The sequence below is a fragment of the Schistocerca serialis genome, chromosome 3 (assembly GCF_023864345.2).
Source record: "Schistocerca serialis cubense isolate TAMUIC-IGC-003099 chromosome 3, iqSchSeri2.2, whole genome shotgun sequence".
Taxonomy (NCBI): domain Eukaryota; kingdom Metazoa; phylum Arthropoda; class Insecta; order Orthoptera; family Acrididae; genus Schistocerca; species Schistocerca serialis.
In genome coordinates this window covers 266,502,779-266,529,872 of record NC_064640.1, presented here as the reverse complement: position 1 = coordinate 266,529,872, position 27,094 = coordinate 266,502,779, and the positions used below count along the sequence as shown (strand labels likewise).

The 27,094-nt window shown below is 42.5% G+C and overlaps 1 protein-coding gene and 1 non-coding gene across 2 annotated transcripts in view; one reads left to right on the top strand and one right to left on the bottom strand.

Annotated features, from left to right (window-relative positions):
• LOC126470780 (secreted frizzled-related protein 1-like) overlaps positions 1-27,094 on the bottom strand; it is a 415,034-nt gene that overhangs the window by 123,155 nt on the left and 264,785 nt on the right. The gene's annotated exons all lie outside the window — the stretch shown is intronic.
• On the top strand, positions 22,582-22,653 carry Trnat-ugu (transfer RNA threonine (anticodon UGU)). Its single transcript has one exon. It is a non-coding gene; the product is annotated as a tRNA-Thr (tRNA).

Below are 27,094 nucleotides of genomic sequence, written 5' to 3'. Positions count from 1 at the left end.
CGCTGTCTTCGATGAGATGTGGTTCATGGAAGACGGAGATCGACCCCATCGGAGCAGGAGAGTGTTTGATGTCTTGGAGGAGAACTTTTGGGAGCATATTCTGGCTCTGGGGTACCCAGAGGCCACTGGCATGGTCCTCGATTGGCCGCCATATTCTCCGGATCTGAACACATGCTACTGCCTTTTGTGGGGCTATACTAAAGACAAGGTGTACAGCAATAACCCCAAAACCATTGCTGAGCTGAAAACGGCCATTCAGGAGGTCATTGAATCATCGATGTTCCGGTGCTTCAGCGGGGCGTGCAGAATTTCGCTATTCGTCTGCGCCACATCATTGCCAATAATGGCAGGCATATCGAACATGTCATAACATAAATTCGAATGTCCATTATAATTATCCGGGCTGTTATGCCGTGGTCGGTTGATGAATTCTGTGGTGATTCCCAACGTTTCGTCTCCGACTGCGGGAGACATCTTCAAGGGGGTCCGTAGCTTGATGGAAGGTCCAACACACACACTGGCTCGCTACTGACTGCCGCTAAATTCCGTGTTCGCGCGCTCCCGCGCCGCGGCGTGACGTCACGTGTTTTGAAAACGTCAGTGCAATTGGCCGCTGTCCGTCGCCGTCGATCGCCGTTGCCATCACCCAGTAGTGGACGGGTGGTACACATCTTCTTTAACACCGGCATTCATATACCGATTAATTTGACGCCCTCCTCCTTTCGGTTGAAATTATTTGGGTGTTTAGCGATTTCGATTGCCTCCCTGTAGAGCCTTTCGTAGTATCCGCTCGTGGCCGCTAGTACTTGCGTCTCCTCGAAACGAATATTGTGGTTCCCTGGTTGGAAAGCATGCTCCGCAACAGCTGATCGTTCCGTTTCTCCTCTTCTACAATTTCCCTTGTGCTCTTCCAAACGTTTAGAAACAGTTCTTTTGGTGGTACCCACATAAACATCACCACAGCTGCATGGGATCCTATACACTCCAGATTTTTCCAATGGTTTGCGAGCGTCCTTGGCAGGCCTAAGGTATTTCTGTATCTTCCTGGTGGGCTTGTAAATTATGGTAATATTCCGCTTCGTCAAGATCCTCCCTACTCTTTCCGTTACATTTTTAACAAACGGCAGGAAAACCTTAGATTTTGCAGTAGCCTGTACGTCAGTATGATTTCTGCGTGGCTGCCTCAACGCACGTTTTATTTCGGCGTACGAATATCCGTTTTTCGTTAGTGCATTGTGGAGATGTTCCATCTCAGCGTCGAGCAACTCAGGTTCACAAATATTTCTAGCTCTGTCCGCTAACGTCTTGATAACACCCCGCTTCTGTTGTGGGTGGTGGTTCGAATCGCGGTGCAAATAACGGTCCGTGTGCGTGGGTTTGCGGTACACTGAGTGGCCCAAACTACCATTTTCGTTTCTAAACACAAGCACATCGAGGAAATGTAGTTTGCCGTCTACCTCCTCCTCCATTGTAAACTGAATTCTTGAGTTTATACTGTTCAGATGTTCGTGGAACCGGCTTAGTTCCTCCCTACCATGTCTCCACAACACAAACGTGTCATCCACGTATCGGAACCTTACATTTGGTTTCTTGCTGGCAGTACCTAAGGCCTGTTCTTCGAATTTCTCCATAAAGAAGTTTGCAATTACGGGACTTAGGGGGCTTCCCATAGCCACGCCATCCGTTTGCTCATAAAACTGTTCATTCCACTTAAAGTATGTGGTCGTCAAACAACACTTAAACAGCTCTAAAATATCGGCAGGAAAAATTCTATCCAGCTGTTCTAATACATCATTGAGTGGAACCATGGTAAACAGCGATACCACATCGAAGCTGACCAATATGTCCTCCGGCTGGACCACTATGCCATTCAATCTGCTGATGAAATGTGTCGAATTCTTTATATACGAGTCCGAACGTCCCACATGTGGTTTTAACAGCGTAGTCAAAAACTTGGCTAACGAGTAGGTGGGTGAACCAATGGCACTTAGTATCGGTCTTAACGGAACATTTTCTTTATGAATTTTGGGCAATCCATAAAGCCTCGGTGGTAGCGCAACCGAACTGCAGAGACCTTTCTGCACACTCTCTTCAATGGAGGACTTTTTTATTAACCGCGACACAGTTCTGAGAACGTTGTTAGTGGGGTCCTTATTCAGCTTCCTATATGCTTGCGGATCCAGTAGATCCGTAATTTTTCTCTGATAGTCGGCCACATCCATAACCACCGTTGCGCTTCCTTTGTCAGCTGGGAGAACCAAAATACTATCGTCGTCATTCAGGGGTTTTAAAGCTCTTCTCTCACCCACAGTTATATTACTTTTCGGCGGTTTTGCATTGGCTAATATTCTCAATGTTTCTATACGGATTTCTTCAACTGTTACAGAATCTACACTGCGAATTCCTGCTTCTACATTGGCTATAATTTCTTCCGTGGGCACAAAACGCGGACTAACAGCAAAATTTCCTCCCTTGGCAAGCACAGATGTCTCATCGTCAGATAACGAACGTTTGGACAAATTGATAACGGTCCGGGAAACGTCTAAATGCCGAACAGTCTGATTAGGTAACAAATTATCAAACTTCTTCTGTCTACTAGACGTCGTCAACATACGCTTCCCCATGGTATCATGCAGTAGTCTATCAATTTTATCCCAGTCACCGCTGCACAGTTTATTACTGATCGTAATATGGAGAGACATTAACTTACAGTTTGTGCTTGCCAAGTCCCGTCGGGTCTGCTGAATGCACTCTCGTAGTAAGGCCTCCTCAGTCCGTTTGAAAATGCGTTGTGCCTTTCCCGAATAGAACAGTCGCTTTATCTTCAGAAACTTCGGTATAACGCCGACGGCGTGAAAGTTTACATTTTAGTATCAGACGCCTCTACGGGGAGGAGATGTCAAGAGATGTGCGACGCCTGGAAGGACTCCAGAAGAAGAGAGTGTAGCTTTTGTGTTCCCTCACATTCCTGTCTCGTTGCAGAGCCGTCGGCGTTATACCGAAGTTTCTGAAGGTAAGGCGACTGTTCTATTCGGGAAAGGCACAACGCATTTTCGAACGGACTGAGGAGGCCTTACTACGAGAGCGCATTCAGCAGACCCGACGGGACTTGGCAAGCACAAACTGTAAGTTAATGTCTCTCCATATTACGATCAGTAATAAACTGTGCAGCGGTGACTGGGATAAAATTGATAGACTACTGCATGATACCATGGGGAAGCGTATGTTGACGACGTCTCGTAGACAGAAGAAGAAGTTTGATAATTTGCTACGTAATCAGACTGTTCGGCATTTAGATGTTTCCCGGACCGTTATCAATTTGTCCAAACGTTCGTTATCTGACGATGAGACATCTGTGCTTGCCAAGGGAGGAAATTTTGCTGTTAGTCCGCGTTTTGTGCCCACGGAAGAAATTATAGCCAATGTAGAAGCAGGAATTCGCAGTGTAGATTCTGTAAAAGCTGAAGAAATCCGTATAGAAACATTGAGAATATTAGCCAATGCAAAACCGCCGAAAAGTAATATAACTGTGGGTGAGAGAAGAGCTTTAAAACCCCTGAATGACGACGATAGTATTTTGGTTCTCCCAGCTGACAAAGGAAGCGCAACGGTGGTTATGGATGTGGCCGACTATCAGAGAAAAATTACGGATCTACTGGATCCGCAAGCATATAGGAAGCTGAATAAGGACCCCACTAACAACGTTCTCAGAACTGTGTCGCGGTTAATAAAAAAGTCCTCCATTGAAGAGAGTGTGCAGAAAGGTCTCTGCAGTTCGGTTGCGCTACCACCGAGGCTTTATGGATTGCCCAAAATTCATAAAGAAAATGTTCCGTTAAGACCGATACTAAGTGCCATTGGTTCGCCCACCTACTCGTTAGCCAAGTTTTTGACTACGCTGTTAAAACCACATGTGGGACGTTCGGACTCGTATATAAAGAATTCGACACATTTCATCAGCAGATTGAATGGCATAGTGGTCCAGCCGGAGGACATATTGGTCAGCTTCGATGTGGTATCGCTGTTTACCATGGTTCCACTCAATGATGTATTAGAACAGCTGGATAGAATTTTTCCTGCCGATATTTTAGAGCTGTTTAAGTGTTGTTTGACGACCACATACTTTAAGTGGAATGAACAGTTTTATGAGCAAACGGATGGCGTGGCTATGGGAAGCCCCCTAAGTCCCGTAATTGCAAACTTCTTTATGGAGAAATTCGAAGAACAGGCCTTAGGTACTGCCAGCAAGAAACCAAATGTAAGGTTCCGATACGTGGATGACACGTTTGTGTTGTGGAGACATGGTAGGGAGGAACTAAGCCGGTTCCACGAACATCTGAACAGTATAAACTCAAGAATTCAGTTTACAATGGAGGAGGAGGTAGACGGCAAACTACATTTCCTCGATGTGCTTGTGTTTAGAAACGAAAATGGTAGTTTGGGCCACTCAGTGTACCGCAAACCCACGCACACGGACCGTTATTTGCACCGCGATTCGAACCACCACCCACAACAGAAGCGGGGTGTTATCAAGACGTTAGCGGACAGAGCTAGAAATATTTGTGAACCTGAGTTGCTCGACGCTGAGATGGAACATCTCCACAATGCACTAACGAAGAACGGATATTCGTACGCCGAAATAAAACGTGCGTTGAGGCAGCCACGCAGAAATCATACTGACGTACAGGCTACTGCAAAATCTAAGGTTTTCCTGCCGTTTGTTAAAAATGTAACGGAAAGAATAGGGAGGATCTTGACGAAGCGGAATATTACCGTAATTTACAAGCCCACCAGGAAGATACAGAAATACCTTAGGCCTGCCAAGGACGATCGCAAACCATTGGAAAAATCTGGAGTGTATAGGATCCCATGCAGCTGTGGTGATGTTTATGTGGGTACCACCAAAAGAACTGTTTCTAAACGTTTGGAAGAGCACAAGGGAAATTGTAGAAGAGGAGAAACGGAACGATCAGCTGTTGCGGAGCATGCTTTCCAACCAGGGAACCACAATATTCGTTTCGAGGAGACGCAAGTACTAGCGGCCACGAGCGGATACTACGAAAGGCTCTACAGGGAGGCAATCGAAATCGCTAAACACCCAAATAATTTCAACCGAAAGGAGGAGGGCGTCAAATTAAACGGTATATGGATGCCGGTGTTAAAGAAGATGTGTACCACCCGTCCACTACTGGGTGATGGCAACGGCGATCGACGGCGACGGACAGCGGCCAATTGCACTGACGTTTTCAAAACACGTGACGTCACGCCGCGGCGCGGGGGCGCGCGGACACGGAATTTAGCGGCAGTCAGTAGCGAGCCAGTGTGTATGTTGGACCTTCCATCAAGCTACGGACCCCCTTGAAGATGTCTCCCGCAGTCGGAGACGAAACGTTGGGAATCACCACAGAATTCATCAACCGACCACGGCATAACAGCCTGGATAATTATAATGGACATGATATTTCCGGCCGTGAAAGTTTACATTTTAGTATCATAAATTCGAATATCTGTAGTGACGTTTACATGTTAAATAAAGTGTGTGCACGCTGTATTTTTTTTTTCATATAGTTCAATACTTGTCACCCTGTATGTTGTATCGGGGACGCTTCTGGGTATCTTACTGACCACAGGACTATTTCAGCATCACGCAAATAGTTCACAGAAACACGTGGCATGTGTGACCGAGCATTGTACTGTTGAAAAATGGCACCACGTCACTGTCACATGAGAGGTAACAGGTCAGGATGCAAGATGTTCGTGACAGATCACTGTGCCGCCAGAGTTCTCTCGATCACCACCAGCCGTGACTTCAAGTCATACCCGATGGCTCCCCACAATGACGCCAGAAGCAACACCGCTGTGCCTCTTCGAAACGTTGAAAGAAGGGGCCTTTGCCTCAGGTCGCCGCCATACTCATCCGGGGTAGTGCAGAACCGCGATTCGTAGCTGAACACAATGCGACACCATTGATCTGCAGTCCGTCCTTTCCGGTCACGGCACCATTCCAAACGCTGCCGTTCGTGTTTTGGTGTTAACGGCAGCATCCGCATCAGACAGTAATTGCCCAGTCCGGCTGGTGTTAGTCTTCGACGAATAGCGCGGTATGAGACAGAATGTTACAGGGAATCCATTACTTGTTCGCAAATGGCAGGCGCAGACATGAAGAGGTTACGATGTGACTGGTGCACAATACGGTAATCGTCCCTTGTGTTAATTAATATGGGTAGAGGCTATACTTGATAACGGGAATAAATTAATACTTTTTTTAACATCCCACTGACTGAAATGATACAATCGCTGAAAGGTTCACAGAAAACTTGAGTGTCATCTCAAATATATATCCCACTCATACGGTTATAGTTGGTGGTGATTTCAATCTACCCTCGATATGTTAGCGAAAATACATGTTTAAAGCCGGTGGAAGGTATAAAACTCAGTCCGAAATGGTGCTAAATGCTTTCTCCGAATATTACGAGGGTTGCCCAGAAGGTAATGCACCCTTTTTTTTTCTTCAGCCGAAAAAAAAAATGCTACGAATGCGAAACTTTACGTATGTATTACGGGGGTAGTTCGAAAAGTTCTCGGAATCACCACGAGAGGTCAGCGCTAGCGCAACGAGTTGTTCACGTGATATTCATCGGAATGTTGCCTGAAAACACGTGCCACGTCAGTGCTCTTGGAAGAGAGCTGTGGCGGTGATGTGGTTCTGTTGTTGTTCCAGCGTAGTGATTTACGAAGATGGCAAAAATCGAAATTCGAGCAGTGATTAAGTACTTCGTAAAGGAAGGTATGAAAGCAAAGGACATTCATACCGATATTCAGAATACACTGAGGGACTCTGCTCCTTTATAGTCAGCTGTTGCCCAGAGGACAAATGAATTTAAATTTGGTCGGGACAGATTAGATTATGATACGCGCAGTGGTCGGCCAAGATGTGTCACTACTCCAGAAATCACTGCAAAAGTGCACCATATGGTCATGGAGGACCGCCGATTGAAAGTGCGTGAAACTGCTCACGATTTCCAGATGTCATCTGAAAGGGTATATCACATTTTAACTGAAAAATTAGAAATGAAAAAATTATCTGCAAGATAGGTGCCGCGACTCTTGACGCGCGCCCGCACACATGTGTCGTCGCCATGGCAAAATTACACGAACTAAGGTATGAATTGTTGCCACACCCGCCTTATTCACCTGATATGACTACATCAGACTTCCCAAAACTGAAAATTTTTCTTGATGGACGGAAATTAACTTCAAACGAAGAATTGATATCCGGAGTTAACAACTATTTCGCAGGCCTGGAGGAAACTCATTTTCGAGATGGATCATGGCACTGAAATATCATTGGAGAAAGTGCATTAATCTACAAGGATATTACATTGAAAAATAAAAAAAAAGTTTCAGTGATGTAAGTACTTTTTTCTATTCCGTTCCGAGAACTTTTCAAACCACCCTCGTATTTGAAGTCTCTTGAGTGAGCGCGCCAAGTTTTCGTCACTTCTGACAGATAGCGTAGCTGCAGGACAGTTTCGAAACGGCGTCTGTAGCTGATGTACGTTAAAGCAACGTGCCGTCATTGAATTTCTCACTGCAGAGAAGTAAATGATGGGGAATGTTTACAAACGCTTGAGCAAAGTCTAAGGAGCGTATGCTGTCGACAGAAGAACAGTTAGTCGCTGGGCACGGAGGCTGAGCTCATCAGAAGGCGGTCGGCGGAGCTCACGATTTGCAGCGGTCGGGGAGACCGACCATCCACGGCTGTCACACCTGACATGTTGCAGCGAGCTGATGTCATTCACGAGGAGAGACGCGTTACGACACGACAGTTGGCGCTCCATCTGTCAATCAGCAAAGGAAGTGTGGATGCAATAATCCGCACCCTTGGATATTCAAAGATTGGTACCGACATGGCACACATGGCCTTATTTCGCGCCAGAGGAAGGCCATAACGGGATAGAGACCGTGGAAAAATAGACTGTGTAGATAAAACATCATTCTTTCGTGTGTGTAAGTCTCATTATGTTCAATACAGAATTGTTGAAGAAAAAAATGAGGTGCATTACTTTCTTGGCAACCCTCGTATTTTGAGCAGTTAGTTCAGGAACCCACTCCAAGTGTAGATGGTTGTGAAAATATTCTTGATCTCTTAGCAACAAATTATCCGTAGCAAATAAAGAGCACTTTCTGTGATACAGGAAAAAACGACCACAAGGATGTTGTAGCGAGAATGAATAGTGTAACATCCAAACCACCAAAAATAAACGCAGAATATATCTATTTAAAATACAGATAAAAAAAATCGCTTGACACCTTCTTAAGAGACAGTCTCCATTCTTTCTGTTATAACTGTTTAAGCGTAGACCAGATGTAGGTTGAACTCAAAGAAAAAGTAGCGACAGCAATTGAGAGATTTATACTAAATAAATTAATAACACAGAGAACTGACGCCCCATGGTACAAAAAACAGATTAGAACTCTGTTGCAGACGGAACGAAGAAAATATGTCGAATTTAAAAGTATTCAAAATCCCTAAGATTTGCGAATTTTTACAGACTCTCGATATGGATTTTAATTCTAGATGCTTTTAACAGTTTCCACAACGCAACTCTGTCTGCAAATCTGGCACAATATCCAAAAATATTCTGGTCGTATGTAAAGTACACCAGCGGCAAAACACAATCAATACCTCCTTCACTGCGCAATAGCGATGGTAATGTTACCGATGGCAGCTAAAGCGGAGTTACTAAATACGGTTTTCCGAGTTTCCTTCTTCAAAGAAAACGAAGTACATATTCCAGAATTTGAATCACGAACTGCAGAAAACATGAGTAACTTAAAAGTAAATATCTTCAGTGTAGCGAAGCAACACAAATCACCTAATAACGGCAAATCTTTCCGACGAAATTGCATACCAGTTACGTTGTGTTCGGAGTATGCTGATGTAATAGCTCCACATTTAGCAGTCATATACAACCGCTAGCTCGACGAAATATTCATATCTAAAGACTGGAAAGTTGAACAGGTCACGCTAATACTCAAGAAAGGAATTAGGAGTAATCCGCTGAATTCCAGGCCCATATCACTGACGTCGATTTTCAGTAGGGTTTTTGACAATATAATATGTCCCAACATTATGAATTACCTCGAAGAAAACCATCTACTGACACATTCAGCTTAAAAAAATATCGTTCTTGTAGCTCTTTATTCTCTTGAAGCAATGAATGCTATCGACAGGGGATCTCAAATTGATTCCATATTTTCCTAGATTTCATTAGGCTTTTCATACCGATCCTAACAACCGACTACTAATCAAATTTCGCGCCTATGGAGAATCGTCTCAATTGTGCCACTGGATTCGTTATTTCCTATCAGAAAGGTCACAGTTCGTATTAACTGACGGAAAGTTATTGAATAAAAAGTGATATCTGGCATTCTCCAAGGAGGTTCAAATGGCTCTGAGCACTATGCGACTTAACTTCTGAGGTCATCAGTCGCCTAGAACTTAGAACTAATTAAACCTAACTAACCTAAGGACAGCACACACATCCACGCCCGAGGCAGGATTCGAACCTGCGGCCGTAGCGGTAGCTCGGCTCCAGACTGTAGCGCCGAGAGCCGCTCGGCCACTCCGGCCGGCTCCAAGGAGGTGATATAGGCCTTCCGCTGTTCATAATCCTATATAAATGATTTAGGAGACAATCTGAGGAGCCATTTTATATTATTTTCAGAAGATGCTGTCATTTATCGTCTCGAAAATCATCAGAAGATCAAAACCAATTGCTAAATAATTTATGCAAAATACCTGTGTGGAACCAAAAGTGGCAGCTGACCCTAAATAATCTAAAATGTGAGGCCATCCACACGACTACTGAAATGCATCCGCTAAATTTCGGTTACACGATTAACCATGTAAGTCTAAGGCTGTCATTGGCACTAAATGCCTGTGGTAACAATTACGAGCAACTTATATTGGAACGATCGCGTAGATAATGTGGGGGAGGCGAACATCTGACTGCGTTTTATTGGCAGAACACTTAGAATATGCAACAGATCTCCTAAAGAGACTGCCAGTGCTACGCTTGTCCGTCATCTTCTGGCGTATTCTATATCTACAACTATACTCTGCAAAGTACTGCGAAGCGAATGTTGGAGGGTACGTCGCACTGTACTAGTTATTAGAGCCTTTTCCTGTTCCATTCACGTATGGAGCGCGGGAAGAAAGATTGTTTAAATGCCTGTGTGCATGCTATCTAATCTTGTTCATATGACCCCTACGGGAGCGGTATGTAGGTGTCTCGAAATCTGGCAGAAAACCCAAAGAGATTCTGGTCATACATAACGCACACCAGTGGCAAGACGCGATCAATACATTCACTGCGCGATAACAACGGTGAAGTCACTGATGACAGTGCCACTAAAGCAGAGTTATTAAACACGGTTTTCCGATTCACCAAAGAAGACGAAGTAAATATTCCTGAATTCCAACCAAGAGCAACTGCCAAGATGAGAAACATAGAAGTAGATATCCTCGGAGTAACGAAGCATCTTAAATCAGTTAATAGAGGCAGGGCCTCCGGTCCAGATTGTATACCAGTCAGGTTCCTCTCAGAGTATGCTGATAAAATAGCTCCATATTTAGCAATTACATACAACCACTCGCTCACAGAAAGATTCCGTACCTAAAGACTGGAAAATTGCTCAATTCACACCAATACCCAAAAAGGGAAGTAGGAGTAATTCGCTGAATTACAGGCCCAAATCACTAGCGTCGATTTGCAGTAGGGTTTTGGAACATACATTGTATTCGAACATTATGAAGTACCTCGAAGAAAACGATTTATTGACACATAGTCAGCACGGTTTCAGAAAATATCGTTCCTGTGAAACACAACTAGCTCTTTACACTCATGAAGTAATAAGTACTATCAACAGGGGATGTCAAATTGATTCCATATTTTTAGACTTCCAGAAGGCTTTCGACACCGTTCCTCACAAGCGTCTTCTAACCAAACTGTGTGCCTACGGAGTATCGCCTCAGTTGTGCGACTGGATTCGTGATTTCCTGTCGGAAAGGTCACAGTTCGTAGTAATAGACGGAAAGTCATCGAGTAAAACAGAAATAATATCCGGCCTTCCCCAAGGAAGTGTTATAGGCCCTCTATTGTTCTTTATCTATATTAACGACATACGAGACAATCTGAGTAGCCGTCTTAGATTGTTTGCAGATGATGCTGTCATTTACCGTCTTGTAAAGTCATCAGATGATCAAAACGACTTGCAAAATAATTTAGATTAGATATCTGTATGGTGCGAAAAGTGGCAATTGACCCTGAATAAGGAAAAGTGTGAAGTTATTCACATGAGTACTAAAAGAAATCAGCTACATTTCGATTAGGCGATAAGTCACACAAATCTGAAGGCTGTAATTTCAACTAAATACTTAGGGATGACACTTATAAATAAGCTAAACTGGAACGATCACATAGATAATATTGTGGATAGAGCAGACCAAAGACTGCGATTCATTGGCAGAACATTTAGGAGGTGCAACAGATCTACTAAAGAGACTGATTACACCACGTTTGTCCGCCCTATTCTGCGGTGTGGGATCCGCATGAGGTGGGACTGACGGATGACATGGAAAAAGTACAAAGAAGGGCAGCTCGTTTTGTATTGTCGCGATATAGGGGAGATAATAGTGTCACAGACATGATGCGTGAATTGGAGTGGCTGTCATTAAAACAATGGTGTTTTTAGTTGCGACGGGATCTTCTCATGAAATTTCAATCACCAGCTTTCTCCTCCGATTGCGAAAACATTCTGTTGGCACCCACCTACGTAGGGAGAAATGATGATCACGATAATATAAGAGAAATCAGGGCTCGCACGGAAAAATTTAAGTGCTCGTTTTTCCCGCGTGCCGTTCGAGAGTGGAACGGTAGAGAGACAGCTTGAAGGTGGTTCATTGAACCCTCTGCCAGGCACTTTGTTGTGAATAGCAGAGTAATCATGTATATGTAGATGTGGTTGTTTCATATTCCTAGAGTCATCATTTAAAACCAGTTCTTCAAACTTCGTTAGTAGACTTTCTCAGAATAGTTTCCGTCTATCTTCAAGAGTCCGCCAGTTCGCTTCTTTCAACATCTCTGTGGCACTCTCTCGCGGATCAGACAAATCTGTGACCATTTGTGCCGCCTTTCTCTGTATACGATCAATATCCCCTGTCAGTTCCATTTGGTACGGGTCGCACTCGAGCAGTTTTCTAGGATGGATCGCACGAATGATTTGTTAGCAGCCTCCTTTGTAGATTGTTTGAATTTCCCTAGTATTCTGTCGATAAACCGAAGATTGTTACCTGCTTTACCCACGACTGAACCTATGTTATCGTTCCATTTCATGTCCCAACTAAGTGTTACACTCCGAGTTTTGTGTTAGTTTACGGTTTCCAGCTGCAAGTCACTGATCTTATATTTATGGGACACTATCTTTTTTCGTTTTGTGAAGTGCACAGTTTTACATTTCTGAACATTTCAAGCAAGTTGCCAATCTTTGCACCACTAATCTTATCATGGTCTGACGGAATATTTGTACAGCTTTGTTACTGTACTTCATTGTAGAAAATCTGAGGTTACTATTAATATTGTCCGCAAGATCATTAGTATACAACATGAATAGTAAGGACCCAACACACTTTCCTCTGGCACACCCGAAGTTACTTGTACATCTGTTGATAATGTTCCTTCCAAGAGAACGTGCTGCGTCCTGACCAAGAAATCTTCGATCCAGTCACAGATTTCGCCGGATACCCCGTACGACCTCACTTTCGATAGCCGGCCGGTGTGGCCGAGCGGTTCTAGGCGCTTCAGTCTGGAACCGCGCGACCGCTACGGTCGCAGGTTAGAATCCTGCCTCGGGCATGGATGTGTGTGATGTCCTTAGGTTAGTTAGGTTTAAGTACCGTATTTACTAAAATCTAAGCCGCACTCAAATCTAAGCCGAACCTGAAAAATGAGACTCGAAATCAAGGAAAAAAAATTTTCCCGAATCTACGCCGCACCTGAAATTTGAGACTGAAAATTCAAGAGGAGAGAAAAGTTTTAGGCCGCACCTCCAAATCGAAACAAAGTTGGTCCATTGTAATGTGACACAATTTAGGTCGAAAGAATGACGATACAGCTACAGTAGTTTGGTTCGAGTCGTATGCTTAGCAGTTAAGCTTAACCAGGTAGCCATTGCTATGCGTCAGGCGCTCCGTCCGTATTTATACGGGTACCCTTCCTTTTTCACGTGCTTCGTCTGGCTTTGACTTGATTGCATATTTTTCTTTGATCTGATAAGTGCTGTTCTCTTTGTTATAAGTGTTTAAGTCACTCTAAGCTGAAAATGCATTACTGTACTGTGTCATGCATTGTTTGTCGCGGCATGGCTTGCTTTTGTGCGCGCTGCCGCGGCTTACGATAAAAAAAAAAAAAAGAGAGGAATTGTCTCATAACCGAAACAACGGCAAGAGACTGCTATTTGTTGTTACTTACACTGCTGCTTTCTTTGATAATGATCAACAAGAACTAAATAATAGACTGCGTATGATAGAAGATGTTCTGAAGGAGAGTTTAGCGAAAATTTTTCTCCGTTTGAAAATCTTTGCAGGCGCCTCTTTAGTACATTACATTCTGCTCAGAAATTAGAGTCATATTAGATTAAAAAATCTAGTCAACTACCGTGCTTGATTTCTGACTGTGTCACTATCAGGCATAAGAATAATACGAATATAAACATGACATGATATGTATATTCTTACACGTTTGCTGTTGTCTCACTCTAGTTTCGTAGTTTATTAGGCAAACAGGATTTAAGTGAGATAGCAGCAAACACGAAACAATACGTGGCAAAATGTTTATATTCGTATTATTCTTATAAGAGAATACTGCATGTGATTCACAATTCATAAAAGTTCCTATTAGCAACCACCTCTTCTCACAGGTATGAAAAAATTCAGAACGTAGAGTTGGCCATATTGACAAACCTCCCAAAGTCTTGTCAGTCGGATTTTCGTAGTACATCGGAATGCTGCTACATTCGAAGATGAACAATACGGAATTTGTATTTACTTCGTTGGATAATGTATGAAAATGCAGTGGTCGAAACTCGGGGCGGAGAAAAAAGCTCGTCTTCCACCTTTTTTTTTACATTTATTTACTGACGCAGAGGTTTTGGCGCCGGTATTTATCTTTGTGCCTGCAAAGCATGCCTGTGTTGCGCTACATATATTCGACGGCAGAAGTTAGTTGTGGCGGCACCTACCAACATTTATCAGAACTTCCGCTTGCTTTGCACTCGATTCTAAGCCACAGGCGGTTTTTTGGATTACAAAATCCGGAAAAAAAGTGCGGCTTAGATTCGAGTAAATACGGTAGTTCTAAGTTCTAGGGGACTAATGACCTCAGATGTTAAGTCCCATAGTGCTCAGAGCCATTTGAACCATCACTTTTGATAATAAGCGTAGGTGTGGTACTTAGTCAAATACTTTTTGAAAATCGAGAAATACTGCAACTATCTGACTGCCGCGATCCATGGCTTTCAAGATGTCATGTGAGGAAAGTGCAAGTTGGTTTAATATATCCTGTGTTTTCACAATCCATCTTGGTTGGCATGGAGGAAGGCTTTTTTCTGATACTTTTTCTGATACTTGTACTTTTATTGTGCTTTAATCTGCTGCAGTTGTAACACTTAATAATGGCCTAAGGCCGAAATCTAGATTGTGAAATAAAACCTGTTCTATAGTCAAAATGGCGGTTATATCATAAAAAAGTTATTATTATCCAAATTGATTGTCGGGTGATTAAAGTCTGCTCCAGTGATTACAGTATAATTATTGAATTCATGTACAAGGGAACTGAGGTTTTCTCAAAGGCTTTCGGTTACATAAAGAGGCGAGTCTGGTAGTCGATAGATGAGTCTTGCCCAAACAATGCACGGTATGGGATCCGTACCAAGTAGGGTTGATGGAGGACATCGACAAAGTTCAAAGAAGGGCAGCTCGTTTTTTGTTATCGTGAAATGGGGAAGAGAGTGTCACTAGTGTGATACGCATTTTGGGGTAGCAATTATTAAAACAAAGGCGTTCTTTGCTGGAGCGAGATATTTTCACGAAATTACCATCTCCCGAATGCGAAAATATTCTGTTCACGCCCAACGACATAGGGAGAAATGATCTTCGTAATGAAACAAGATTTAAGTGATCGTTTTTCCCCGTGCTGTCCGAGAGGAGAACGGCAGAGAAACAGTGTGAAACTGATTCTATGAACATTCTGCCAGGTACTTAAAGTGAGTCGACGGTAATCAGTCGTGGTCGACCGGAACCGCGACGACGAGTATGTCTGCCGTCAAGTTTCCATGCAGTCCAACATCGTGTCACTTTCACATGCGAATGTCCCACAAATCTGGTTACTGCATGGTTCGACCAACCGCTCACTTTCAAACTCTGTGTATGCGGCATATCTGCGTCCTTCACGGTGATGGGGCATAATCTGATACCTTTCATGCCCTTACATATCCTACCATACCTAGTAACAACACAACAACGCTAATATACTCTAGTGGCCTTTGTACCTGACATTGTTACAAGCCCGCCGATGATGTGTATGTGTACGAAGTTATATTAATATCCGACCCTGTCTCTTGGGTGCGTCACTTTTTTGTCAGGCAGTGTATATTTATAAAAAGAAATCTGAAGGCGGTCTTGTTTGTGTTGACATCCAGTGGTATCAACACATCGCGCTTGTTATGACTGTTCGTTATTGGGAAAACTATGCTACGCGACAGATCTGTTTAGGGTTAATGTTATGTATGTTACATTTCCTTGCAATGAATGTACTGAGCGTTTCTGTTTTGTTCGAACAGCTGCAGAATAGCTGCACTTGTGAATTTCGCTTGTCGTACTGGTCTGTTAGATTTCCTTACGACTAACTCGGGGCCCCACACCGATACTTGTAGTTTCTTGATGCTTTCACTGAGAGCAGTGTTGACAGCGTGCTCGGTCTGAGTCTAGACAGTCCACATTTTATTATTACTATGTTGTTAAATTAACGTTGTCTATTCAATAGAACAGCAACCAATATCTTTCAGTGCCGCTCAGAAATTATCCCATGGTTACAATGCAAGCATTCAGTGTAGACAAACATTAATTTATCCATATAAATGGCGATCGAGCATCGTGGTTTTGATTGAATTGCTAGAAGAAATAAAGCAACAGCCTTTTTTTGTATAGCTTTATTTTATGCAATGTCGCATTTCTGGCTTTGACCCATCTTCAACTAGCGTAATACAAAATCGATTATTTTGATAGTGACTCACTGACATAGGTCATATATGATCTATTGCGATATCAGGTTTTTTTGATGAGAAACGTAAGGCAACACTGAGGATCTGCACAAGTACGGTACAAGATGTGAGGATTCACACCATCCAATACCCATACATATAGCCTTATGCTCGACGTCTAACACAACTTGGAAACTGCTACCAGCTTGACTCAAACCAAAAAATTAACATCATAGGTACACCGATGAGCCAGAACATAATGACCACCTGTTCCACTTTTCAAACACAGTACCAGAAAGGTTCTGCTTGGCATGGATTCTACAAGTTCTTGACAGTATTCCAGAAGTATGTTGCACCAGATGGTGTACACACAGATCAAGCAATTCTCTCAAATTATGCAATGGTGGTTTACGGGCACGCAACTGGCGCCCGATGTGTGTTCCAATGTGTACAGATCTGGCGCTTGAGTTCACTGTCATGCCCCTCATTCCATTGGAACAAGATTCTGACCTTGCAACACGGACAGTTATCTTGCTGGAAGATGTCACCGCCGTAGGGGAAGACTTGGAGCGTGAAGCGATGCAGGTTATCCGCAATAATGTTCAAGTAGTTCACAACTGTCATGGTAGCTTGTATTACCACCATAGATCCGACGGAAGCCAACTCAATGTACCCCACAGCGTAATTCTGCTGTCACCGCCCTTCATCTGTAGCGCGGTGCACGTTTCGTACAGGCATTCGCCTGGATGACGGCATGTAAGGACCCAGCCATCGACCTGGTGTAACAAGGAGCGCGATTCATTCAACATATGACACGTTTCTGCTGATTCACTGTGAAAACTCAGTGATGCTGTGCCCACTGCAATCATAACTGGCGATGTCGTTGGATCAACACAGGAACATGTGGGGGCGTGTGATGCAGAGCTCCATGTTCAACAACGACCCATGAGCGGCGTGCTCCGAAACATTTGTGTCTGCACAAGCACTGTACTCTGTCGTCAGATCTGCTACAGATTGCTGACTATCGTGGATTACACAGTGGGAGATTCTCCGACCTCTACGTTTTGCGATGAGACGTTGTCGTCCAACACCATACGGCCAACTCGTTATTTCACCATCCTTCAATCACTTTCCATAGCTACTCAAGACAGTAGTACTCCAACAGGTGACCCGCTTCGCGGTTTCTGAGATTCTCGTTTCCAGCCGTAGCGAAACAATGATGTGCCTTTCGTCAAATACGCTTATATCAGTGGATTTATGCATTTGTGGTCCATATCTTCGCTATAATGACTGCTCTTTTGTCTTTCTTCCGCTTACATTCTTTTCTTACAGCGACAGATCCCCACAACACCATCAGGAGGCATTAAACCTCGCGATGGGCAGTAGTCATAATGTTTTGGAACATCAGTGTACTGAGATGATTCAAATGGCTCTGAGCACTATGGGACTTAACATCTAAGGTCATCAGTCCCCTAGAACTTAGAACTACTTAAACCTAACTAACCTAAGGACATCACACAACACCCAGTCATCACGAGTCAGAGAAAATCCCTGACCCCGCCGGGAATCGAACTCGAAAACACGGAGTGTACTGAGACTATTAAATCTGGTAGGCCTTAAAAACTGGCGATGGACTCATTCAGTATCTGTCGAGTGAGAAATTAACAGGAAAAGTGTAGAAATGTCCATCGTCGGGTCGCGAACACTTGAGATGGGAGTGTAGTGCGATACGCATACCGTCTAAGGCAACAATGATCAGCTGCAGCAACGGCGAACCAGACAGCGTACTCAATGTTGAGAAAAGGAAACTAATTTTTTTTCAGAAACTGACAATACAGTACCTGGAATTACTTAGCCTTTCGTATTACTTCTATTTTCTATGATTTTAAGTGGCTTGGTAATTAAAGCGGCACCGTATTATGCTGTGCACAAAATCGAGCTGAAATAGTGAAAATTTTCTCACGAAAGTGTCAAGTCGGAATAACGAAAAGCTATCGATTTTATTGCTAGGTGACGGGAGTTAGGTAAGTAATCAGACGTTTGTGCAATACTTTGAAACTACGAAATGGCAAAAAATGCTTAAGTAGTGACAAACTAGAAAATTTAGGCCTTAAGACATGAAAAACGCGAGGCACTTATGCAAAACTTAGAATGCATTGAAGTGTGCAGAAATGACGAAAAATTGAAATTAGAGAAAACTGGTTAAAAGTATAATTTCTATTCCTAGAATGAAATTTTCACTCTGCACCGGAGTGTGCATTGGTATGAAACTTCCTGGCAGATTAAAACTGTCTGCCGAACCAATAATACATGCAAATGTAATGTGATATACTTGAACAAAGCTTTAAAACTGCAAAACTCGAGAAAAAGGAGCGAAAACTGCGAAAAAAAGCTTTCGCACGGACTCAAGCACGTGAGCTCGTGAGTGGAACAAGCAGTGGACAGTAAGAAGAGAGAACAAAATTAGATAGAGGACAGATATAGAGTGGGAGTAAAACACGTTTTTTTTTATTATTGCTTCAAGCAGCTTCAGCAATTGCGCATGCAACCAAGCGCGAAATTTAAAAAAAATATAGAAAATTAAATTGTGGTTACTTTAAACATAGTACATGAATATAGCAAAAATTTTAAAATACATATTTGTACTCTGTTTTCATTAATATAATGTCACTGAACATTGTGTTATTCCAAGTTAAATTTTTCCGTTAAGTCAACAAATTAAAGAAGCAATGAGTTAATAAGTACAAACTGAAAGTATCAATTAAAATTCTTTTCACAAAATTGAATCAATTAAAAAATACATTTACAGGTTTGACAATTCAAAGAACTTAAATTTAATCAGAGTGAGAAGTAACTAACAATTCTGAGTTCTTTGTACGTAGCCCAAGTTTATATACACTACTGGCCATTAAAATTGCTACACCAAGAAGAAATGCAGATGATAAACTGGTATTCATTGGACAGATATATTATACTAGAACTGACATGTGATTACATTTTCACGCAATTTGGGTGCATAGATCCTGAGAAATCAGTGCCCAGAACAACCACCTCTGGCCGTAATAACGGCCTTGCTACGCCTGGGCATTGAGTCAAACTGAGCTCGGATGGCGTGTACAGGTACAGCTGCCCATGTAGCTTTAACACGATACCACAGTTCATCAAGAGTAGTGACTGGGGTATTGTGGTGAGCCAGTTGCTCGGCCACCATTGACCAGATGTTTTCAATTGATGAGAGATCTGGAGAATATGCTGGCCAGGGCAGCAGTCGAACATTTACTGTATCCAGAAAGGCCTGTACAGGACCTGCAACATGCGGTCGTGCATTATCCTGCCGAAATGTACGGTTTCGCAGGGATCGAATGAAGGGTAGAGCCACGGGTCGTAACATATCTGAAATGTAACGTCCACTGTTAAAAGTGCCGCCAGTGCGAACAAGAAGTGACCGAGACGTGTAACCAATGGCACCCCATACTATCACGCCGGGTGATACGCCAGTATAGCGATGACGAATACACGCTTCCAATGTGCGTTCACCGTGATATCGCCAAACACGGATGCGACCATCATGATGCTGTAAACAGAACCTGGATTCATCCGAAAAAATGACGTTTTGCCATGCGTGTAGCACGTCATCTTCGTGGTGTAGCAATTTTAATGGCCAGTAGTGTATTTACATCCCTCTGCCGCTAGAGGACGCCGAACTATAGCGTGTAACATGACAGTGTACTATGTAGCTATGTCGATGTGCGAGAAACAGTGTGTTGTAATCGAGTTTCGGATTCGGAGAGTTCGTCCACAAATGGAGCTGCCTGTCCTTCAGCTGACAATACCAGAACACACACGAGCGTTGCAAAATCTGCAGCAATCCGGCGCCTCGGGTTCACAGTCATCGATCATCCTACCTAAGTCCCAACTGTTTCTGTTTCAGAAACTTAAGGAATACTTTCGAGGACTCGGCTTTCATAGAGATGAAGCAGTGCAAGCAGAGGTGAGGTTGTGCCTCCGTCAACAAAGTCAAACATTCTATAGTGACCCAACAAGTTGGTCTCTAGTTAGGAAAAATGTGTTGCTCGCTAGGGTAAATGCGTTGAGAAATAAATATCTAGACACGAAGAAGAAACGTGTAGAATGTTAATAACTTTTGTTTTATTTGAAAACCTTTGAGAGATTTCACATAAAAATTCGGAGGCATTAATTTTCAGCACGCTTCGTACAATAATCTGCATCTATGAGGCAGGACGCCAAAACAAACATCAATGTTCGATAGATAGTGATGGTAAAAGTTTAAACTGAATGCTATGGGCACTGTAACATAACTTATAGACGTTTGAAATAAGAATAAAAATTGTAGTTAGTGCAGACGATCCAATTCGCTGAATAAAAAATGGTTCAAATGGCTCTCAGCACTATGGGACTTAACATCGGAGGTCATCAGTCCCCTAGAACCTAGAACTACTTAAACCTAACCAACCTAAGGACATCACACTCATCGAAGCCCGAGGTAGGATTCGAACCTGCGACCGTAGCGGTGGCGCGGTTCCAGACTGAAGCGCCTAGAACTGCTCGTCCACAGCGGCCAGCGCGCTGAATATTCATTGACGCATGATTTATATAATAATTAACAGCCAAAACTGACACGAGTGAAAGGATACGATAACAGACGCAAAACCGTTCCAATAAGCATGGGTCTGCGGAAGATTCGTTTGTGGGATAATTATGAATGTGTGATTATGAGCCGCCACAGGCTTCAATGTATAGAACTATCCCGGTTAGTACAGACGTATCTGAAATGTAAACTTTTCTGTCAATTCCCCTTGTTATTGGGCTTAAATTTCACCCATAGCCCGTGGTTGTGGAATGTGGGGCATCGGCACATTTTGCTGCTGATGGACACGTAACGCGCTAAAATGGTCCAAATGGAAAGCTCAAGCAGAGCCTCCACCTTGGCCTCCAAGATCAGCTGACCTCAGTTCTTTGCGTTATTCAGTCTGGGGACATCTCAAAAGTGACTTGTAAGGCGCTCTTATTCATACAGTCAAAGAACGGCAGTAGCGGATTGTATAGTTCTGTCAATAATTACGAGACGGTCCGTGAGTGTTTGCAAGAATTCGTGACTCACTGCTGAGACGAATGCAGTATTGCACCCCAACTTGAGGAGGACATGTATCGACACACATTTTTAATAGGTACGAATGTTCATTAAATTTTAACATGTAATGTGCTGAAGTAATAATGTACGAGGGCATGATTAAAAGTAATGCCTCAGAAGTTTTAGTCTCTTCTAAATATCGGTTGAAGTATTACATATCATGCATATTACTCGGTGGAAGTTCCCGCTTCGCTGATGCAATCCTCTGCCTCCAGAGGTCTCCGAATCATACCGTGTGACATTGCGGTATGTAATGTAACTTTGTCGGTGCGTGAGAAACAGCGCGTTGTAATCGAGTTTCTAACCAGAGAAGAGTTCGTCCTCTTTGAATACCCTATCTTTCAGCATAACAATGCCAGACTACACACGAGCGTTGCAACATCTGCAACAATCCGACGCCTTGGGTTCACTGTCATCGATCATCCTCCATACAGCCCCGACTGGGTTCAAATGGCTCTAAGCACTATAAGACTTAACATCTGAGGTCATCAGTCCCCTAGACTTAGAACTTCTTAAACCTAACTAACGTAAGGACATCACACACATCCATGCCCGATGCAGGATTCGAACGTACGATCGCAGCAGCAGCGCGGTCCCTGACTGAAGCGCCTAGAACCGCTCGGCCACGTGGGCCGGCCCCGACTGGGCCCCCAGCGATTTTGATCTGTCTGCAAAACTTAAAGAAGACCTTAGAGGTTTTCACTTTGATAGTGATGAAGTAGTGGAAGCAGAGGTGAGGTTGTGCCTCCGTTATCAAAGACAGACATTCTACAGTGACGGTATAAAGAAACTGGTCTCTCATTGGGAGAAATGCTTTTGTTGTCAGGGTGACTATGTAGAGACATAAATATGTAGACATGAAGAACGAAAATGCAGAATGTTAATAAAGTCTGCTAAATGAATCTATTTGGTTCTAGAGATGTTTTCAAGTCCCAAACATCTATGATGTATATATGCTGACTGAAGCGATGAACGAAAATTTGTACCAAGGTCTCTGCAATGCTATTCGAGTTTAGGAACACCAAGTGGGCTGAAGGGTGAACGAGAATTTGGGCTGAGGAGGGAGACGTGCTAAGTTACTCTGTGCAGTTGCACAAAGGCACTATGCCAGGGTGGCGTAGTGGTTAGCGCATCTGCCTTGTGAGAAGGAGACCTGGGTTCGAATCCTAGTCTTGGCAAAGCTTTTCATCCATCGCTTGAGTCTTCACACATGTAATAACGTTTGTTTTATGGAAAAAGCTTTAAGAGTTTTCGGATAAAAAAATTCGAAGTCATTACTTTTCAGCACGCCCACACGTTTCTTGTTAAGGTAGATCATGAGTAAAATTTGAGGTCACTTAGATGGGAAGTTAATCGAAGACTTTACGTTTCAAATACAGATTAATTACTAGAGCAATACTTCGTAGGGAACTCATCAAAATTATCTCGCAAATGGTTGGTTTGCGGAACCATGTTTACTGGAACGTTTTTGCTTGAACTGTCGTAATCTTTAACTCACGTCAGTTTTCATTTTTAATTATGATGCACTCTGCACATCAAGACATAAATTTCATTCGCAGCAACCAAAGCTGACTGGACGTTCACTAACTTAAACAAGAATTGGCATCCCACAAAGATTTTGTGCAGGAGCTGAGCATTCCTTGTATCACGAAAGAAACGCTGGAATTCTGCTCTTTCAGTGAAATAATTATACGTGCGCAGGGCGTTTTAAGACGAAATTAGCGTGAGATACGCTCCAGTAATGAAATTTTGGAACAGGAGAATGAACGAACGTAATTAAATCTCATATCTGGTATATTGTAAGAGAAACTTGTTCTTATTTACCATCTTGTTGGGAGAGGGCATAGTTGAGACAGTTTACATGTGAAGAGTGGAAATGTCAATATTTCTGAGTGCGAAAGCTCACATTTGTCAGGAGGAACAAAAGACAATGTATCTATTTTTGTGCATAACTTTGTATGCAAAAAAATAAGAAGGTTTCCTGATACCACAGAATTATGCTGCTCGCTTGGAAAAAATAATGAGACAAACCGGAAAAAAATAATTTATTAAGGAAGTTCTAGTTGCTATAGATGGAATGACTAGTTCTAAGTGTCAATAAGAAAGTTTTTGTTCCATTTGCCATTAATGGTGAGACATAAAGTTTTATTTGTTTTATTTGTAATAATACAAGTACAGAAATACAGCAGTTAGATATCATCTAGCAGAACTGTAGTCAGGAAAATCATATATCACATATCTTTTAAATTTTTTACAGGAGAATAACAAAATTAGATTCAAGAAAAGAATCTCTCAGTATCAACTATTGTTTCTTTCACAACTTCATGCTTGCGACCTGTTGTTTTAAGAACCTTCTGTAGAACTCCCTGTGCTGCTTAAGAAGAAATGACTTTTCGTAACTTATTCCAGACACACGTTTTCTTGTCTGTTCACTTCTTCAACTTCTTTTAGTGATTTTAAACCCAAATTATCTCCTTTCGTTACAAAGATGTTTTGTTGGTGCTAACAAAAGCTTACATGCACTCTGTTTACCGCACAAACTGTGGAATAACTATATGGGAGAGACCTTGACGCATGGCGCTTGGAACGACAGTGGTGTGTCCTGCTTGACACAAAGAACATGCACCATCCACTAATGAATGTTTTAAACATTTTCTCCATGATTTGGAACTTGGAATAAGTCTAGGAATATGCAAAAGTACCAGGAACACAATAGTAATGAAAACCGGTTTGGTGAAAAAATGGCACTTAGAATGTCTGACATTTCCATTCTTCAGTTATTTATGTTACGACTTTTAAAATTTATGTAGTGTACTTAGAAGGAAAGAAGATTAGAGTTTAATATTCCGTCGGCGATGAGTCAGTAAAGTCGCAGCACAGACTCAGATTAGGAAAGTATGGGGAAAGAAATCGTGCCCCTTGAAAGGACACCATCCCAGCGTTTGCCTTAAAAGAATTAGGGAAATTACAGAAAAGCTAAATCTGGATGGCCAGACAGGAATTTGAACCACTGTCCTCCCGAATGCGAGTATATTGTGCTAAACACTGCGCCACCTTGCTCAGGTAATGTGCTTACAGATTTGTTTTGTATGTTAGTATCATGTCGTCAAAGTTTGCTTGCATACGGTTTCTTATTTTTATAAGAGTACTGGTAATGACTGACAAGTCGAAACCGGTATGTCTATTAAACAATTGCTGCGAACATTAACCGAAACAAAACTTCACAGCGCTGGAGAAAGTTCAATTGCCCTGAATTGCTGTAAAACATTTTTCTATTTCCTTTACAGGAATTACGTCTGCTCTTGTTTTAATTTCATGTAACTGTACTAAACTTGTGCCTATTAAAGTTGCCGCATTTTACCATAAATGTGGTCCTATTACCACAATATTTTTTTTCTTTTTGTCAGGAGAGCGTGTTCACATGACATTCAAATTACTTCCTTTTTTCAAGTGTACGCTGAAGTGAAAGGAACGTTTTTATTATTCCAGTTTTCAATTTGAAGTATTATGAAAAAAAAAGTTCAAATGTGTGTGAAATCTTATGGGACTTAACTGCTAAGGTCATCAGTACCTAAGCTTACACACTACTTAACTTAAATTATCCTAAGGACAAACACACACACCCATGCCCGAGGGAGGACTCGAACCTCCGCCGGCCACACAGTACATGACTGCAGCGCCCAAGACCGCTCGGCTAATCCCGCGCGGCTGAAGTATTATCATTGCAGGTATTAATTATTAAAAATTGGACTATAGTTAGTTGCCGATGTTCTTAACTGTGATCTACCTCACATGTATTATCGTAACTTATAGTTACTGTTCTTATGTCGATTTATTTGAGAAGGATACGAAAGAAAAACATTATTCAACACGTTTATTTTGCAAATTTATGAAATTTAAATAACCATACATAAAAAATGAGTGAAACAGTTGTTCATTTGATTCACACGCCTTTGACTTACGTTACCGAATGTAGTTCTCTTTTGTTGGACGCGTTAACTGGAGGGTGAATTTTGAAACTTACATCAGTTGCGTTGGGCATAAGAAAAATCTCTTTCTTTAGGCCAAATTCACAATTTTCTAATTCTGGTCATATAACTAACTTCTCTCCAGTTTTACAAACTTTAATGACTCTATTCGACCATATTTCGCCCTCATATTTGACAATGACTGTAACTTTAAATGGTTTCCTCTGACTCAGCTTATTTTCAACTATTTCCCTTAAAATGAAGTCCATTCTACCTGGAGCATAAGGACGATATGCCCCACACCTATTCTATTTTCATTTCATACCCTGTAATTTCAGGAATTTAAAGAGCGTATTAGCAATGTAAACCTATTTAAAATGAACACTCTATAGGTGTAAATTTTGGATCACAGTTACGTCTCAAGTTTAAATTATTTTACAAAATATCATGCAATGTATATTTACGAAAAATATCTGCGACAGATCATTGCTAAATAATGAGAAACAAAAATGGCGTACAACAGTATTTAAATTTACTAAGCTGTTTATGGTCACACAAAAAGTTTGCAACAAAACCAAAACCACGTTCACTTGTCAAGGACGTTCAACAGCAATTGACGCTTTCCAAGTAAGCCAGTATAGCAAGTTAGCTGTTTCATTAAGTGCAGCACCTGTTTGTCTTTCAAATGCAGACAAGAATTGAACTGGCCTGAACAACAGTATAATTTCAGACTAGCATAGTGGACCATAGTTACGATCCAGGACGATTGTTAAGGAAAATTATGGTAACCTACCGACAATATTTGCCGCTTTAGTAGTACATCTACATCTACATACATACTCCGCAATCCACCATACGGTGCGTGGCGGAGGGTACCTCGTACCACAACTAGCATCTTCTCTACCTGTTCCACTCCCAAACACAACTACATAGAGTAGCGTACAATTATACGAAGAAAATTAACTTCCAGTGGAAATGCGATTATGCTGCGTCGTGCTAGCTCATCGAAATGTGTAAGTGAGTGCAGACGCGTCTGCTGGGTGAAGGTTAGCGCCAATGTTCGAACACGCGTCCTTGCGGCGTCTGCGGCTGCGCTGCGCCGGGGCGACCTGGTGGCCTCTGCCACACCGTGGGAGCCCGCTGCAGCTTCGCAGAACCGGCGCGTGACATCACTCACTATAACTATCTCATACACACACACATACACACACACTCACACAAACGAAAGTTATTTTATGTCACAGCGTAGCGTTCTGAACCTAACAAGACGACTTTCGGCATCAGCATGACATAAATTGTATGCGGCTGACGTCACAGAATGCGTAAACTCCTTTTGTTCTTGCCCTACAACGTAACAGACACATTGAAGACCTCGACATCCATACAATAGAGAATTTCGTGCTTTTCATCTTATGTTGCATACCAAATGAAGACTACATTTACGTAGTTAAAGCCACCTTGCATTTTCTGCAGTATTCCACCTGCCCTAAACGTAGAATGGCGGAGAGTACATAAGGCGCCTGATTTCCTGTTCCATTCGCCGATGGCACGTAGGAAGAATGATTGTGGAGGAGGAAATGATAAGCAGGCTCCCTGGAAAGTACGCTCTTGGAATTTTAACAGTAAACTCCATGTTGCACAACGCCTCTCT